This window comes from Otolemur garnettii, unplaced genomic scaffold, assembly GCF_000181295.1.
Source record: "Otolemur garnettii isolate 467f Iridium unplaced genomic scaffold, OtoGar3 scaffold00046, whole genome shotgun sequence".
Lineage (NCBI taxonomy): Eukaryota > Metazoa > Chordata > Mammalia > Primates > Galagidae > Otolemur > Otolemur garnettii.
This window is the reverse complement of record NW_003852441.1, coordinates 430,457-448,698: the sequence shown is the minus strand read 5'-3', so window position 1 is coordinate 448,698 and position 18,242 is coordinate 430,457. Positions and strand designations below refer to the sequence as shown.

The 18,242-nt window shown below is 47.9% G+C and overlaps 1 pseudogene; it reads left to right on the top strand.

Annotated features, from left to right (window-relative positions):
- Positions 1-14,647, top strand: part of LOC105887097 — a 42,186-nt pseudogene extending 27,539 nt beyond the window's left edge.
- The last annotated feature ends 3,595 nt before the right edge of the window (positions 14,648-18,242 follow it).

The following is an 18,242-nucleotide window of genomic DNA, read 5'->3' as shown; positions in this document are numbered from 1 at the left end:
TTGTTGTTGTTGCAGTTGTCATTATTGCTTTAGCTGGCTCGGGCTGAGTTTGAACCATCCAGCCTTGGTGTATATGGCAGGCACTCTACCCTCTGAGTTACAGATACCTCCCTGCTCTCAGAACTTTTGAGTGGGTTTTTGTGATCACTGTGCCTGAGTATCTAACGGCTGGTCTCTTGGCTGCCTGGCTGGGCAGCTCATGGTGTTCACCTGCCTCCTGCTGTGGAGGGTGAGCAGGCAGCTCCCACTTTGTGCCCCCCTCAGTACCCACATAGACCCTTCAGAGCTCTCACCCTCCACTGGAATCAGGTCATGGTTTAAATGAGTAGCTCGAGCTCTGAGATACGGGCAGAAGAGCTTATATCCCTTATTGCAGAGGAGAATCCTGTGTGGTGGTGATGGGAGGAAAATGCCTCCCTCCCACCGAATCCTCCGAGGAAATTAATGCTAGTGGTGTTTTTACTCCACAGAGAACTAGCAGAGCTTAACACCACCCTAGAAATCTTTGTGTGTGACCTGAAGCAGGAGGCTTTCCCAATACAAGGCTCTCAGATTTCAGATTACTGAAGGCTACCCTTCAGGTTAATAATAATAATAGGAGCTGATATGTTCAATGTGAGAAACTGTTGACATCTTTGTTCCCTTCCTCCTCTTACCCTCTGGGCAAATAGACTTCAATAAAATCAGAGCGGAGCAAACACTTTGGGCCATTGCCAGAAACCCACAAATGGGCAATGGATCCCTGAGCTCCTACCTTTAATTCTACTCTATGTCTCATGTCTCTTTCTTTACTGTCATTTCTAACTCTGTATTTCTTCAATCACCACCAGTTTCCACAGGTCTCAGTGGACACTGCTGTCGAGGTAGGACCCCGACAAATATGACAACAACTCTGATGGCCATTCCAGAAAAAGAGTTCCAAAATTGCTTTGAAAGGTGACTGGTGCTGGTGCATAGCTCCCCAAGGAGAGGACTTTGAAGATGACTGTAGTGATACGTTCTTGATTTATGATTATAGTTCTCTCACCTTTCTGGGGATGTTAATGAGGTTCTTACTAATTTGTGACATTTTTTCCTCTTCTTTTTTTTCTTTTTTTGAGACAGAGTCTCACTGTGTCATCCAGGCTAGAGGGAAGTGGCATCATAGCTCACTGCAACCTCAAACTCCTGGGCTCTATCTCCTGCCTCAGCCTCTTGAGTTGGGAGTACAGGCTGAGACTACCATGATCAGCTGATTTTTTCTATGTTCTGTTGCTCATACTGGTCTGTAACTCCTGGCCTTAAGCAATCTTCCTGCCCAAGTGTGAGGAATACAGGTATGAGGCACCTGTGCCCGTGCCTTGGCCTGACATTCTGTTCTTAATACAGAATCCTTGTTTCTTTTATGTTGCTTTTTCTTTCTTCAGGACTCTTGAGCACCCATGTGCACTTTGCACTTCATGTGTACGTTGAGCATTTATAATTGTTCTGTAAAAATTCTTTAAGAGCATTGTTGACTCACCTCCTGTATTGCTTTTCAAGGGCTGCCACAACAAAGTACCACAGCCTGAGTAGGACAGAAGTTTGTTTTCTTACAGTCCGGAGGCTAGAAATCCAAGACCAAGGTGTTGGCAGGGTTTCCTTCTGAGGCCTCTCTCCTTGACTAGTAGATGGTGTTTTCTTCTCCCTGTGTCTTCATGCAGTCTTCCCTCAGTACGTGTCTGTTCAAATTTCTTCTTCTCATGTGGACACCAGTTATATTGGATTAAGGCCACCCATATGACCTCATTAACTTAATTATCTCTTTAAAGACCCTTCCTCCAAATACAGTCACATTCTGAGTTACTGGGGGTTAGGAATTCAACACAAAACTTTGGGAGGGGGGCAGTGCCTGTGGCTGAGGCAAGAGAGTCTCCTCTGTCTCTAAAAACAAACAAACAAACAAACAAACAGTCTCAACCGGCTGCCAGTCTCACCCCTTTCTCTCCCTCTTCTCCCACATTTTTCCCCCAGGCATGGACTTCCTCAGCCTTACCTCTCCTCCCTCTCCCCTCCAGGGTGACATGTTGTTGAAGGACCCAGCTAGAGAGGACAAAACAGCCTCTGTCCAAGGGATTTGGCACCAGAAGGTGGCTGGTGACTTTGGGGCAGGTATTTTTATTAAGTGGGTAGGAACCAAGCCAGAGAGGTGGGGGTTCAGAAGTATAGTGGGAGTCACATGCTGAATTGTGTCCCCCTCCCAAAGTTGTTTTTTGTTTGTTTGTCTCCCTGGCAGCCCTGGAGTTTTCTGACACTCCATTCCCCTGCTCAGGACCCACCTTGGGCTGTGTATAACCATCAGATTAAATTCTAACCCCGTTTCCTGGCACTCAGGGCACACCCAGGCTGCTCTCTCGGCCAGCCACTCTGGACAGTTTGCAGTTCCTGGAAGGTGTCATGTGGCTTCAAGCTTCTCTGGTGGCCTTTCATCTGCCTGGTATGCTCTTTCTCCTTTTCTTTTTTTTTTTATTTTTTTGAGACAGAGCCTCAAGCTGTTGCCTAGGGTAGAGTACTGTGGCATCACAGCTCACAGCACCTCCAACTCCTAGGCTCAAGCAATTCTCTTGCCTCAGCCTCCCAAGTAGCTGAGACTACATGCACCCACCAGGCTACTTTTTGGTTGTAATTGTCATTGTTGTTTGGCAGGCCCGGGCTGGATTCGAACTCGCCAGCTCTGGTGTATGTGGCTGGTGCCTTAGCTGCTTGAGCTACAGGCGCTGAGCCTCTTTCTCCTTTTCTTTGCAGTTAACTCCTTTTTTCTTTCCTTCTTAAACTTTTAATGGAGGCAAATTTCACATCACATAAAATTCACAATTTTAGTCATTTTAAAGTGTTCAATTCAGTGGTGGTAGGGAATATTCACAATGTTGTACAACCACCATTCTCCAGTTCCAGAATATTATTATTACCCCAAAGGGGAAAGCTGAAGCCACAGCCCCTGGCAATCCTGAGTCCCCATGGCTTTGCTCGTTTCTGGCATCTCGCACTGTGTAGCCGTTCCTGTCTGCGGCTTGGGCTTAGGTCTGCCCCTGCTGTACGTGGGTCAGGATTCAGTCTTTTATCTTTCTACCTCCTTTGATGCTTAAGGTTGAATAATATCTCCCGCATGGACGTGCCCCATTTTGTAACCCATTCATCCACGGATGCTGGGTCGTCGGCACTTTGGGGCTATTAGAACTAAAGCTGCTGTGAACGCTCTTGTGGACGGTGCTTTCAGTCCTCTCAGTGCATACCTTGGAGTGGGATTGTGGGTCCCGCCGTCACTCCGTATTTACCTTTAGGAGTGACTAACACTCGGCTTTCCCAGAGGCTGCAGTCCTCCGCCCCCGCCGCCCGCGTGCGGTTCCACTTCCTCGCAGCTCACCGCTCATTTCCGTTTGTTCGCTATCGCCACCTAGCGGGTGGGAAGTTCTGTCGCCTTGTGGCGTAAATGCGTCCTTGCTCTTCAAGACTTCATGCCGGGAATTGTCACCTCCTCCAGGAAGACTTGCTGGACCCTGACCTGGTTGGGGCCTCCTTGGGCTTCCGGCAGCCTCCGAGGCATCGCTGGACCCAGGAATAAGAGTGGTTCCTCTGCTGTTGTCTCCAAACATTCCCCGTCACCCAAGGATGCTGAGCTTGCCCAGGGCTGGGATTGCAGCGGGTCCCTCAGCTGCTGTCCTGGCAAGAGCCGTGTGGGGTTTAATGTCCCACATATTTGGCTGGGGTGGTGATGGTCAGCCCAGCCCCAGGTATTCCAAAGGCCCCACTACCTGCCTTGCTCCCACATGGGAGGAGGGGGTAAGTCCCTCCGTTCTCCTCCCCAGGCTGGCTAGAGCCAGGTGCAGGGTCCTCTAGTTCCGGCTCTGGGTCAGGGGCCCATTATTCAGGCCACTGGTGTCTGAAGTGAAGGGGGGGTGTTGGACTGGGGGCTTGAGCCCCAAAGATTTGTGAGACCAGGTCTGTGGCCTGACTGGTTCTGAGTGACAGTGGACAAGCCACTCCTTACCTGAAGTAGGGCCTCCAAACTCCCACTGTAGCAGGTGCTATGGGTGTAACAGAACACCGTCAACAGAATCTCAGTGTCTCACAGCCTGGAGGCCTGAATTCGAAGTCAAGGCGTCAGCAGGGCAGGCTCCTTCCCAGGGCTGTGCGGGAGGGTCTATTCTGGGCCTCCCCTTGGAGTTTAGAGGGTGCCTTAGCCTTGTGTCTTCACCTCCTCTTTCCTTTCCACATGTCTCTGTGTCCCAATTTCCCCTTATTATAAGGACACTAGTTGCATTGGATTAGGACCCACCCTACTGACCTCACTTTATTCTAAATCTTAACATTTAAGTCTATAAAGACCCTGTCTCCACATAAGGTTGCAGGGTCAAACCAACATTGGATAGGAAATATTCCAAAAAATAAAAAAAAAGCAATAAAAATAATACAAATAAAAAACCAACATAACGACTGTTTTGGTAGGATGTACATCGTATTAGGTATTGTAAGGAAGCCAGAGATGACTTAGAATATACCACAGAATGTGTGTAGATTATGTGACAATACTATACCATTTTATATCAGGACTTGAGCATCTGTGGATTTTAGTATCTGAGGGGGCCTTACAACCAATCTCCTGAGGATACCAAAGGATGACTGTATTTCTGAGTCCTCAGGGGTTAGGACTTCAACATAAGGATTTGAGGAGACAAAATTCAATCCTTGACAATCCCCCAAATTAATGATTTCCCCTCAGATCCTTCTTGGGCTCTGCTGCTCAAGGGAGAACTTGTCCTGCTGAGGCTTGAGTAAGCACATGCTGACTGCTGTGCCCAGGGCCCTGGACACAACACCCAGCACAGCAGGCAAAATCCTGGACCTTGAAGTTCATGGTTGGGGCAGGGAAGGAGGCAGAATAGGCAGCAAAAATGTAACGTAATTTATGTAATTTTAGATAGTGGGACTACCAAATGGATGATGGCAGAGGGTGTGCCTGGGGAGACTACTTTAGCCCAGAGTGGTCAGAGAAGTCCTCACATGGTGAGAAGACTTCAGCCACGGCAGGTGTCAGGGGAAGAGCATGCCAGCTGGAAGGAACAGCAAATCGAGGTGGCCCTGCCCCTCACGCCCTCTCTCCCCAACCACCAGCTCTCACAGGCCAAGAAAAGCCAAGGGGCACAGCCTTACAGTGGCCAGCCCAGCTCCTGAACCAAGAGCAATGGTTGAGGATGCTCAGTCCTCATGAAGAACATGGAACTTCTTCTGATCCTCTGAAGGGCTATCAGAGAGCAAAGGAGTTGGATGAGCTCTTCGTGGAGGTAGGAGGAAAAGCAAAGGGTGGATGTGACCAGGAGAGAGCAGGAGGAACTTTGTGATGAAGACCTACAGAGAATGAGCTCCCCACGCCCAGCAGGAATTAAAGGTCAGGCTTAAAGATCTCCTGGCAGGATACTGTGGAGAGGACTGGCTACCATATGGGATGGCACTCCAAAAGTCTGAGTTCGCTGTCAGAAGCACCCAGGCAGGACCAGCATTCTATTTTCAACTGTGGTAACATACTGGGCCTTCTCTTGCAGCCCTCTTATGAATTCAAATAAAATAACTCTGCCCTTGGCCTCAAACCTTATGGGATCTGAGGACCATTTCCCCCATCTCCCACCAGGTGGCAGTGTTTGCCTGTTATTGAGGAGGCTGACTTGAACTCCCACAGGCATTTTCAAGAGGTTGGGGAATAGACACCAGACCGGGTTCAGAGGGCTCAGGAACAGCCAGATGGAGCATCACCCCAGTGTGGAAAATCCTTTCTGACCTCAGTGATGGGCTCACAGGCATGTGGGTATAGCATGGCCTCATGAGAAGGGTCAGCGTAGATTGGAGACCTATTCTCAGCTCTGTCACCTGCCAGTTTTGTGACATGGAGCAAGTCACCCCTGTTTCCTCCCCCATAAGTTGGGAACTGGTAAAAAATCTTGGGATTTTTTTCAAGAGGATTTAAATCAGTCCACAGTGCCTGGCATGGAGCATTTTGTCAATGATGGAAAACCTGTCCAGTAAAACCCAAGCTCTCAGCATCTATATTCCCAGAGAGCCTCTGGGGGCCCTTCTCTCATCCAAATCAAAGTGGAGAGTAGACAGTGGGAACTGAGATTGCCTGTGAAGGCCCCAGGTGCACCCGGGCTGGTGAGGCTCCTCCCAGGCCAGGGCTCCTCCGGCTCACTTAGCAGGTGTTCTGACCCCAACTCCATAGAAAATTGGACTTCTGGAGAAAATGCTGCTACTTCCCTCTTTATGATTTGCCTTTCTTATTTGATTCGTTGATTCAAAATCAACAGAGGTTGTTAAATTTCTCAAAAGTGTTTACTGTAGAACAGGAGGTTTTCTGTAGTCCCATTCCTGGGGCTAAGTGCTGGCGGGAATTTGGTGTGAATCCCCTTGTGATTTTTTTCTAAGCATATGCCTAAGGTCCACATTTATATAAAAGTTATTAGTACTAATGAAAAATGAAAATGTCCATTCATTCATTCATTCCCTCCCTCACTCTTGTATTCACTTTGTGCTGGGCACTGGAGCCCTCAAGTGCAGTGAGAAACCAGGCCCTTGACCGGCCTGCCTTGGGGCTCACCTTCTGGTTGGGAGCGACAAAGACTAAATTGATAAGAACATGTGCTGGTGCCTGGTAAAGCATAGGAAGGGAGACTATTTCCTGCCGTAATAAATTACTACAAACAATAGAAATTTTTCCCCTCACAGTTCTGGAGACCAGATGCCTCAAATCAGTACCACTGGGCAGAAATCCAGGCGTCTGCAGGGCCGTACTCCCTCTGAGGCTCCAGAGCAGAATCTGTTCTTGCCTTTTTCAGCTTCCAGATGCTGCTGGCCTGCTTGGCTTGCAGTCACACACCCCTAGTCTTCAAGGCCAGCATCTTCAAAGCTGTCTCAGCTCTGTCTTCACATTGTCTCCTTTGTGTGTGTGGTCTGTCTGGTCACCTCCTCTGCCCACCCCTTTCTATAGGAACACATGTGATTATATATGGGACCCACCTTGATAATCCAGGACAATCTCACCTCAAAATTCTCAGTTCCACCTGCAAGACACCCCCACCTTGCCATATAAGAAAACCATCTCAGTCTATTTTCTGTTACTGTAACAGAATACTACAGACAGAGTAATTTACAAACATAGGTTTATTCCGCTGGCAGTTCTGGGGAGCTGTGTCAGCTCAGATCTATCTTCTTATAAAGCCACTGGTCCCATCATCAGGCATCACTGTGATGACTTATTGAATCCTAATCATTTCCCAAAAGCCCACTTCCAATCAGCATAGGAGTTTGGTGATTAAGTTTCCAATACATAAAATTTGGGAGACACATTCAGATCAGGCACTCTACCCTTAAAATTCATATTTTTCTCACATACAAAATACATTCATTCTATCTGATAGCTCCAAATCTTAACTCATCTTGACTCCTTCCAGCACCAACTCCTAAATCCTAAATCCAAAATCTCATTTGAATCAGCTAAGGCATGATTCATCCTGAGGCAAATTTCCCCCAGCTGTGAGCCTGTGAAATCAAACAATCTCCTTCCAAATGCAAGGGTGACGATGCAGAGGCAGGACAGACACTCCCACCCCTGAAAGGCAGAGGTAGGCAAGAAGCAAGGGCTGCCAAAACCCAACAGAGCAGACATTAAATCTTAAGACTACAGAATAGTCTTTCACTCAGTGTGCTGCTTCCTGGACATACAGCTGGGGGGTGTCTCCTAAGGCCTCAGGCAGCTCCATCTGATGGCTTTGCTGGGACCAGCTCACAATTCAGCTCTCCTAGCCTAGCACTGTACCCTGGTGGCTCTACAGTTCTGGGGTCTTGGTGGTGGCCCTGCTGTCACAGCTTCACGAGGCATTGGGGCTCTGGGCAGTGGCTCCGACTCAGTGATGAGTCTCTGACTGGGCTCCCACTGTTTGATACATCCTTTGAAATCTAAGTGGAGGCTGCCATACCTTCTATGAGCCTGCAGAATTAGCACCACGTGGACACTGCCAAGGCTTGTGGCTTATATTATCTTGGTCAGGCTGCACCTGGGGCCACTTAAGTCACAGCTAGGGGGACTGAGGAGTGCTGTGCCAGAATGCAGAGAGCAGAGACCCCAGGGGCCCTGGGCAATCAGCCTGGGAGGGGTGCCCCAGCCTGACTTCAAAACCATTTTGCTCTCCTCTGGGCCTGTGATGGGGGTACAGCCTTGATGTTCCCTGAAATGCCTTTGGGGTCTTTTCCCTCTCTCTGTACTAATCTTCTTAGTGAACACTTTCGGGGCCATACCCTGGGTTTCCTCTCCAGAACATGCTTTTTCACTCTACATGGCCAGGCTGGGAGTTTTCCAGATCTTTCTGCTTTACTTCCCTTTTGATTATAAACTACATCTTTAAGTAATTTTTTCCCCTCTTGCAGCTTAATGTAAGTAGTTATAAGTAGCTGTGCAGCAGCCTGAATGCTTTGCTGCTTAGTATTTCTTCTGCCAGAGGTCCTAATTTGTTCCTAAGTTATGTTTTCATAAAGCCCTCGGCATGGACATCATCCAGACAAGTTCTTGGCAAATGACCTTTCCTCCTGTATCTGACACCTTGTTCCCCAGTTCCACCCTGAGACCTCATCAGAATGGCCTTTACTGTCCATATTTCTTTTCTTTTCTTTTTTTTTTTTGAGATAGAGTCTCAAGCTGTTGCCCTGGGTAGAGTGTCGTGGTGTCACAGATCACAGCAACCTCAAACTCTTAGGCTTAAACGATTCTCTTGCCTCAGCCTCCCAAGTAAGCTGGGACTACAGGCACCTGCCACAATACCTGGCTATTGTTGTTGTTGTCATTGTTGTTTAGCAGGCCGGGGCCAGGTTTCAACCTGCCAGCCCCAGTACACGTGGCTGGCACTGTAACCAGGCACTGAGCCTACTGTCCATATTTCTGTCAGCATCCTGGTCACAACTACTCTACGAGCTCCAGACTTTTCCTGGTCATCTTGTTTTCTGAGCCCCCACCAGAATTGCCTGAAGCATTGTGTCCAAGGCAAATTAAAGGCTTTTTTTTTAGCTGCTCCTCCAAATTCTTCCAGCCCCTTGGGGTAACAGAACCCATTACTCGGTTTCAGGGCTGCTTCCACATTTTCAGGTATCATTATTGGCTCTGCTCCTTGGTACTGATTTTCTTAGTCTGTTTTCTGTGTGCGTAACAGAATACTACAAACTGGTGATTTACAAACAACAGAAGTTTATTTAGCTCATGGTTCTGGAGGCTGGGAAATACAAGAACATGATGTCGGCATATGGTGAGAGGCTTGGGGCTGCATCGTGACCTGGCACAGGACAGCAGAGGCGAGTCACCTCAGGTGTCTGTACCTCTTCTTACAAAGACACTGTTTCCATCATGCGATGCAGTGTGATGACTAATCTAATCCTAATTACCTCCCCAAAGCCCCACTTCCAATTGTCACAGGAGTTAGTGATTAAAACACATAACATACATTCACACCTTAGTGGAAACCTTCAAGGGTCTCAGGAGAAGGACGTGGATGTCTTTTGAGGGCAACTTTTCAGAGTGTTTACCACAGGTGGAGGTGCTATTTCAGACACAGGGACCACTAAGACAGAGCCTGGAGGAAGTGATGGGGAGGCTGAGCAGCCCTACCCAGAGCTTGACACCTGGTAGGTCCTCCAAGATGAACAATTTATTCTTCACCAAGAAATAAATGAACAAGCCACTGACAGATCTCTCTGTGTGCCTTGGCTGCTGACCCCATACTGGGCAACATTACAAACAGTTAGACCTGGGGAGTGAGGCTTTGGTCCCACCTCTATCTTCCGGATAGAGCCTAGCTGGCTGGGACTCTCCCCCACCCTGGGCAGATCTGTTTGCTGGGGGCCTCCCAGTGTAGTCCTACCCTGTCACTGGTCAGTGACAGTGCTCCTCAGTCAGGGTGCTGTGGCAAGTGCAGGAATGGGGATGTGTGTTGTCAGGGCCCAGTTCCTGTCCTCGTCTCCTACTTCTTACTATGTGACACCAGCAAAGTGTCCTTCCCTGGTCATTGAGTGACAACCTCCTCCTAGACACTGGCGTCCTGGGCTCCATTCTTCCTCTAGGCCCCATGAAACAAGCTTCCCAAGCCCTGATGTCTGGTCCCCAGGAGGGCTGCTCCAAGGACTTGTTGTTCCCCTAGGCTGCCTGCTTCCTGGAAGCTGGCAGGGATGCAGCGTGGGACCTTGCTAGAAAGGAGCTGCCCAGCGTTGGTGAGCCAGGCCAGCCTCAGCCAGGTGTCTCCCCACCCGTCTCCACACCCCGGTGCTGAAATCGGAGGCTTTGCACCTATCACACATTTTCCCTGCCTCTTCCAGTCTCTCTTTGCAGGTGTCAGGGACTATAGCTGGTGCCTAACAAAGGTCCTTTGGGTGCTCCCACAACCATGTTTGACAATAACTAATGTGTATCCAGCATATTCCAGGACCCTTCACTGTGCTAAGCATCCTCCTAACTGCTCAACAAGGCATCACTCATTTTCAAAAAGTAACCACGTGGAGAGGGTCAGTCACTCACCCATGGTCACCATCCAGGAAGTGGCAGAGTCAGGAACTAGCTCTGGACCTGCCTGGATCCTGAGCTCACCAGTGCCCAGCTGTGACCCAATAGTTACCTCCCTGAGCTCTCAGCCCTGTGGCTTTTGGCCTGTGGGTTGTCTCAGGCTGTTGGAGGGGCAGGGTCAATGGTGGGGCTTTCTATCCACTAGGAGCAACCCTCAACCGGTGCCCATGGCAGTAGGTGAGTAAATGCCCCAGCCGGGCGGGACGTTGGAGGGGTGTGCTCCATTCTGCCTCTGCCAGGCCTATGGCTTGAGGATGTTCCCTTTACTGAGTTTCCCCTTCCCTGCCTTGCTGCCCCAGTCTCCTGCCAGTGCTTCCTGGGTGTGGGTCACTTCCCAAATATATCACTGCTTCAGAGACCCCTGGGCCTGGCATGGCTCACTCGCTCATGGAGTCTCATTTTCTCCTCCAGCGGCCCCTGGATATATGTATTCCTAGTCCTGTTTTACCTGGGAGACACAGAGCCCCAGATGCCTGAGCTGCCTTGCTAGAGACTGGTCACTCTGACAAGAAGTGGCAGGGCTGAAGCCCCTACTTGAGTTGACCCCCTGGTGGTTCCTGTAGTCCTTGGACTGGATTTCCCAGAATGTTCCCACGACTTACCCAAACCATTTTGGCTCAGAGGCTGTCTCCAGCCCGGCAAGGGCTCTGGCTGGGCTGGGCTGAGGACTGAAGTGACCATTCTCCTCAACCCCCTAAAGGCAAGGTTTTCCTGGCTGGGGCAAGATGCTCCAGGGCACCAGAGGGATTGTAAGTTGCTCTCTGTACCTGTCCTGGAAGCCCTCACCCCACTCTTGCCATAAATGGCTTCTCTTGACAGACTCCAGTAGTCTAGGGCAGTCCAACCTATTCTGGGGAGGCCAGGTCATGAGCCCCCACTCCAAAAGCCTCCTCAGCTGCTGCAGGCCAGCTGAGACCCACAGTGGCAGCCCCACTGGCAGTGCTCCATGAGCCCATCATGCGGGAAGCCCAGCCTCTGGGCTCAGCTGGCTTGAAAATTGCTGTCCATGAGGACATCTGCTGCTGCTGCTTCTGGGGCAGGGCTCTCCTGGGGGTGGCAGTGGGCCACAGAGAATGGAGAGAAACCATAGCCCATGTAGAGACCAGTGGCTCCAAAGTTCAATGTGGGAGCTGTGATTTTCAGTGACACAAGGAGAAACATTTGGAAGCTTAGCATTTTTTAAAATACCTGGTAGAAAAAAATATGCATCTAGTATCAACTGTGATCCGATGTGGTGGAGGCTGAATTTTAAGAAGTGAATCAAACGAAAAATATTAAGTGAAGGATACTATGATCGGGACTGGTTTGCACACATGTACTAGATTGGGAAAAAGTAAGTGTGACAATAACATGTACGATTGAGGAGGCTGAGCAGCAGGGCCCCTCACCCCCTGCGGGATATGAACTGGTGTAGCCATATTAGAGGACAGCTGGGCCTTGTGTGTAAAGGTGAAGTTGTGCCTTTCTCCTTCTGGAACTTCGGTGTGCCCACGAATCTCCTGGAAACACTTGTTAAAGGGCCAGATTCCAGAGGTCTGGGTGAGCCCAGAGAAGACAACGTTGCAGACACACATATTCCGGGGGCAGGACCCCGAATGTTCTCCATGGCACTGCTAGTGATAGCACAACTCAGAAACAACTCAAATGGCTACCGTCAGGAGATGGATAAGTGAATTGTGACTTTGCATGGTGGAACCCTGCACAGCCCACAGAGGGCTAGGCCTGTGTCCGGGCAGGTCTCCCACATCCAGGGATGGACTCTGCACTTTTAAGGGCCCAAAGAGTCCAAGGCTATTAGATTTGGAACATTCTAGTTCCCGGTCAAAGGGATTGTGTTGTTGCTGAGCAGATGGTGACTGTGAGGTTTTCCAGGCCCCAGTGTGTTGAAAGAACCCTCTCTGGAGGCCTCTGGTTCAAATTCCAGCTCTGCTATGTGACCTTGTATAAACTTCAGGCCTCAGTTTCCTCATCTGTAAAATGCAGGATGACAGAGACCCCTAACATCAGAGGGTCTGGGGTCTGAGGGGGACATGTGCCCTGCAGGGAGAAGGACTGGACAGCACTGGCCCTCTAGGTGGCTGCTTATGAAGGGAAGGGGCAGCTCTTTCATCACTGGGCCCATCTTGGGGCTGGATAGAGCCTGGGCTTGGGCCAGAGTGGCCAGAGGGGATTGTGGTGGTTTGGCCAATGGCTTCTGGTCCAAGGGCAGTCTGTAGGGGAAAGATCCCAGGCAGGGCTGGAGTTTCAGCTCCAGACAGGCCCATGGGGGCAGTGTGGGCACATCTGGCACCTCTCGTCCTCAATTGCAATATCGGAAAAATAGTTGGTTCCTAAGGCGCCTTCCTGGCTGTAACGACAACCCCTGATCCAACTCCTTAGAGGCCCTTTGAACCTTGGTCTCATGACTACTCGGGTAGGGGACTAGGAGAGAGAGCTCTTTCCTCCTTCACTCAGGGCCCTCAGACTCACACCAGATCCTGGTTGGAGCACCTCATGTGGAGAGGGGCTTTCCTTTTCTTCTCGTTCCCTCCTGCCAATGCAGGAGCTAAGTCATTGTTCTCTCATTTTATTTTATTTGTGATTGTTCTCAATGCCTCCAGTCCTCTCCTGTCCCCTCCCCTGCTGGGGATCCCAATTAAAGAGGCTAACATTTGGGCCTTAGCTATATATCTAGACATGTAAAAGCTTGCAGTGTGGTTTGTGTGGCTTTTTACCAGCACTGTGCTCTGTTTCATGTGACTTTATTTTATTTATTTATTTATTTATTATTATTATTTTTTTTTTGAGACAGAGCCTCAAGCTGTCGCCCTGGGTAGAGTGCCATGGCATCATAGCTCACAGCAACCTCCAACTCCTGGGCTCAAGCAAGTCTCCTGCCTCCGCCTCCCAAGTAGCTGGGACTACAGGCACCTGCCACAATGCCCGGCTATTTTTTGGTTGTAGCCGTCATTGTTGTTTGGCGGACCCGGGCTGGGGATTTGAACCCACCAGCTCAGGTGTATGTGGCTGGTGCCTTAGCCGCTTGAGCCACAGGCGCCAAGCCTTCATGTGACTTTAATTGAACACCTTGATCTGTCCCTGCTGGTCAAGATCATTACTTGTCCCCTTCCTGGAACCCTACAAGTGGCACCCATCACATTCTCATCTCCATTCACCTAGTGTTGGGTGTCTATGTGGGATTACATGTGGGGGAAAGGGTGGTCTCACTGTGATGGTTTACTCTGTGGAACACGAAGTGGACCCCACCTCACACCATCGCAAAGGAAGAGTCCCAATTAATAAAAGATACAACTGGAAAAGGTAAAACTGACTTTAGGGAGGGGTGTCTTACCCCAAGGGCCACCAAAGCAGAAACCGAAACCTTACTGCCCCAGACAAAGAGAAGAGCAGAGACAAGACTGCAGGATGATTCCACAGATCAGAGGCCCGATGGAGTGAACCACTTTAACAACAGACCCTTCCTCTCTCACCGCAATGATATCTGGCTGGGCTTCGAGGTGAAAACAACCACCAGCAACTGAAGTCCCTGCATCAACTGTGCCATGGCAAGTGGCCATCTTTCTGGCCACACATGAAAACGTGAGCCTGACCATCTATACTGCCCGCCTCTACCACTTCTGGACACAGTATTACCGCCAGGGGCTGCTCAGGATATTTGAGGAAGGGACTCAGATGTACATCATATCCTCTAAAGAATTTCAACACTATTGGGAAAACTTTGTGGACCACAGGGGAATGCATTGGGTCACACGTTGGAACAGACTGAAGAAAAATTATGAGTTCTCCGTCACCCAGCTGAATGAGATTCTCAGTGACCCGATGGAGCGAATGTCTCCAAACACATTCTACAAGCAGTTCAACACATACCTGCCTTCCGTGGTCAGAAGGGCACCTGGCTGTGCTTCACAGGGGGGTCTTCCAAAACGAGGTCTTTCCCGGGACCTCTCCTCATGCAGAAGTGGGCTTCCTGACTTAGTTCCAGAAGGAGGTCCCCCTGACCACCACTATGAGGTCACCTGGTACACATCCTGGAGTTCCTGAGCTCACTGTGCATGGCATGTGGTTAACTTTCTGACCAGTAACCCAAACGTGGGCCTGACCATCTTTGCTGCCTGCCTCTACTACATATATCACCCAGAAATACATCAGGGCTTTCGCAGGGTGTTTCAGGAAGGGACCAAAGTGCCCATCATGTCCCTTAAAGAACTTAAATACTGTTGGGTCAAGTTGGTGTACAATTCAGAAATGTGATTTGTGCCTTGGTACCAGCTCAATGAAAATTATCAGTTACTGATTACCCAGCTGAGGAAGATTCTCAGCCTCTGAGATAACCTGTTCCAGTCCAGGATGGTCACCCACCATTGCTGCTATGGGTGGAACTTGCCAGCACTCTGAACCCTCACCAGTGCCAATGGACCTTCTGGAAGAGCAATAGCTAACATTTCTCCTTTTTATAAAACTCCCAACCTTCTCTGTGTTCTGGGTGTTTGCCCTGAATTTTAGTTTTCTCTTCCCAAATACAACATTAAAGGGAGAGATTCTAAAAAAAGAAAGACAGAAAGAAAGAAAAGGTAAAACTATGTACTCGATAAAGCTAATAGAAATAAATATTGGCTCATTTTTATTGTGACCCTGGGGCAGAAGAGATGTTGTAAATGACCCTCAATGCCCCAGACATGAAGTAAAAGGAAAAGCCTGTGAAAGAGGAGTTGAACGAGAGCAGCACTGGCTCCGACTGTAGAGATAGGAAGGAGTTCTGCTTCCTGAAGTCTCCCTCATAAAAAATTAAGTGACAAATTGTAGACTGGAAGAAAACATTTACAGTAATTAAAACCAACAAGGATAAAAAATTGCTGAAATAAATTGAAGAAGACATAAATAAATGGAAAGGCATCTGGTGTTCACGGATTAGGAGAATTAATATTGTTAAGATGCCAATACTACCTAAAGAAATCTACACATTCAAATGCATCCATATCAAATCCCAAGAGTCTTTTTTGTAGAAATGGAGAAGCTAGTTCTAAATTCATATGGAATTGCAAGGGACTGCAAATAGCCAAGCAACACTGGAAAAGAACAAAGTGAAAAGGAAAAGGACTTTGCATTTCCTGAATTTTAAACTTGCTACAAAGTTATAATAATCAAAATGGTGTGGTACTGGCATAAATACAGACATATAGAACTATGGAATAAAATTGAGAATGCAGAACTAAACCCATTCACCTACCACCAATTGATTTTTGACAAGGGTGCCAAGAGTATTCAATGGGGGAAGGAATAATCTCTTCAACAAATGGTTCTGGGATGGGTGTGAGGTCTCACACCTAAAATCCTAGCACTCTGGGAGGATCTCTTGAGCTCAGGAGTTTGAGACCAGACTGAGCAAGAGTGAGACCCAGACTTTACTAAAAATAGAAAAGCTATCTGGGCATTGTGGTGAGCACCTATAGTTTCAGCTACTCAGGAGACTGAGGCAGGAAGATCATTTGTGCCCAGGAGTTTGAGGTTGCCATGAGCTAGGCTATTGCCATGGCACTCTAGCCAAAAAACAAACAAAACAAAACAAAAAAACAAATGGTCTGGGAGAATTCAATTTGATATCTACATGCAAAAGAATGAAGTTGGATCCCTACCTCACACCATATTAAAAAAATTGGCTCAAAATAGATTAAAGACCTAAACTCAGGAAGGCATGGTGGTACACTCCTGTAGTCCCAGCTACTCAGGAGGGTGAAGTGGGAGGATCACTTGATCCTAGGAGTTAGAGGCCACAGTACACTGCGATTACACACATGTCAATAGTCACTGCAACTATTGTCCCTGGGCAATGTAGTGAGACTCTATCTCTTTAAAATAAAATATAGGCTAGGTATAGTGGCTCCACACCTATAATTCTAGCACCTTGGGGGGCCAAAGTGGGAGGATTGCTTGAGGTCAGGAGTTTGAGATCAGCCTGGGGAAAGTCATAAGTTTCTCTCTCTGTACAGAAAATTAAAAAAAAAAAACAAACAAACCAGGTGTGGTGGTATACACCTGTAATCCCAGTTACTGAGGAGGTTGAGGCAGGATGATCTCTTTACTTGAGCCAGGAATTGGAGGCCATAGCGAGCAATGATCATACCACTGTGCTCCAGCTGGGGTAACACAGCAAGATCCTGTCCCCCCACAAAGTAAAAAAGACCAAAAACCTAAGCTAAAACTATAAAAATCTTAGAAGAAAACATAGGTATAAATCTTATAACCTTGGATTTGGTCATGAATCCTCAGATACGACACCAAAAACATGAGCAACAAAAGGGAAAATAGGTAAATTGGATCTCACCAACAGGAAAAAAATCATGTGTCAAAGGGCACTATAGATTGAGTATCCTTAACCAAAATACTTGGGACCAGAAGTATTTCAGATTTTGAATTTTTTCAGATTTTTACATTATACTTACCCAGTTGAGCATCCCATATCTGAAAATCCAAAATTCAAAATGCTTCAGTGAGCATTTCCTTTGAGTACCATGTTGGCACTCAAAAAGTTTTATAATTTTGGAGTATTTCAGATTTCAGACTTTTAGATTAAAGACACTCAACCTGTATCAACAGAATGAAAAGGTAACCCACAGTATAGGGGAAAATATTGCAAATCATACATTTCATAAGTGTCTAGTATCCAGAATATGTAAAGAACTCTTATAACTTAGCAACCCAATTTGATTTTTTTTTTTTTTTTGAGACAGGAGCCTCAAGCTGTCCCCCTGGGTAGAGTGCTGTGGCATCTCAGCGCACAGCAACCTCCAACTCCTGGGCTCAAGCTAGTCTTCTGCCTCTGCCTTCCAAGTAGCTGGAAACACAGGCGCCCACCCCAATGCCTGGCTATTTTTTGGTTGCAGCTGTCATTGTTTGGCGGCCTGGGCTGGATTCGAACCTGCCACCTTGGGTGTACGTGGCTGGCGCCTTAGCCACTTGAGCCACAGGCTCTGAGCCAGCAACCCAATTTGAAAAGAGGCAAAGGTCTTGAATAGATATTTCTCCAAAGAATAGATACAAATGCCTAAAAAATGCATGAAAAGGTGTTCAACATCATTAGCTGTTAAGGAAACATAAGTCAAAGCCACAGTGATATACCATACTTTACACCTACTAGAATGGTAAAATAATTTTTTTAAAAAACAAAAAAATAATGAATGTTGGTGAGGATGTGGACAGAATGGAACTGTCATATGGTGATGGGGGTGCAAAATGGTGCAGACACTATGGAGAACATCTGGTTGGTTCCCCAAACAGTTAAACCAAGTTACCACATGAGCCAGGAATTCCACGTACACTTAAAAGAATTAAAAATGAGCCCTCAAAAAAAATTCTCATATACAAACACGTATAGCAGCACTATTCACAATAGCCAAAAGATGTAAGAAGACCAATTGCCCAACAATAGCTAAATGAATACAGAAAATGTGGCAGTGTCATATGAGGGAACATTATTCAGCCATGCAAAGGAATGAAGTACTGACATAAGCCACAACATAGATAAACCTCAAAAACATTATGCTACACCAAGAAAGTCAGGCATAAAGGGTGGCACCTGTAGCTCACACAGCTAAGGCGCCAGTCACATACACCAGAGCTGGCGGGTTCAAATCCAGCC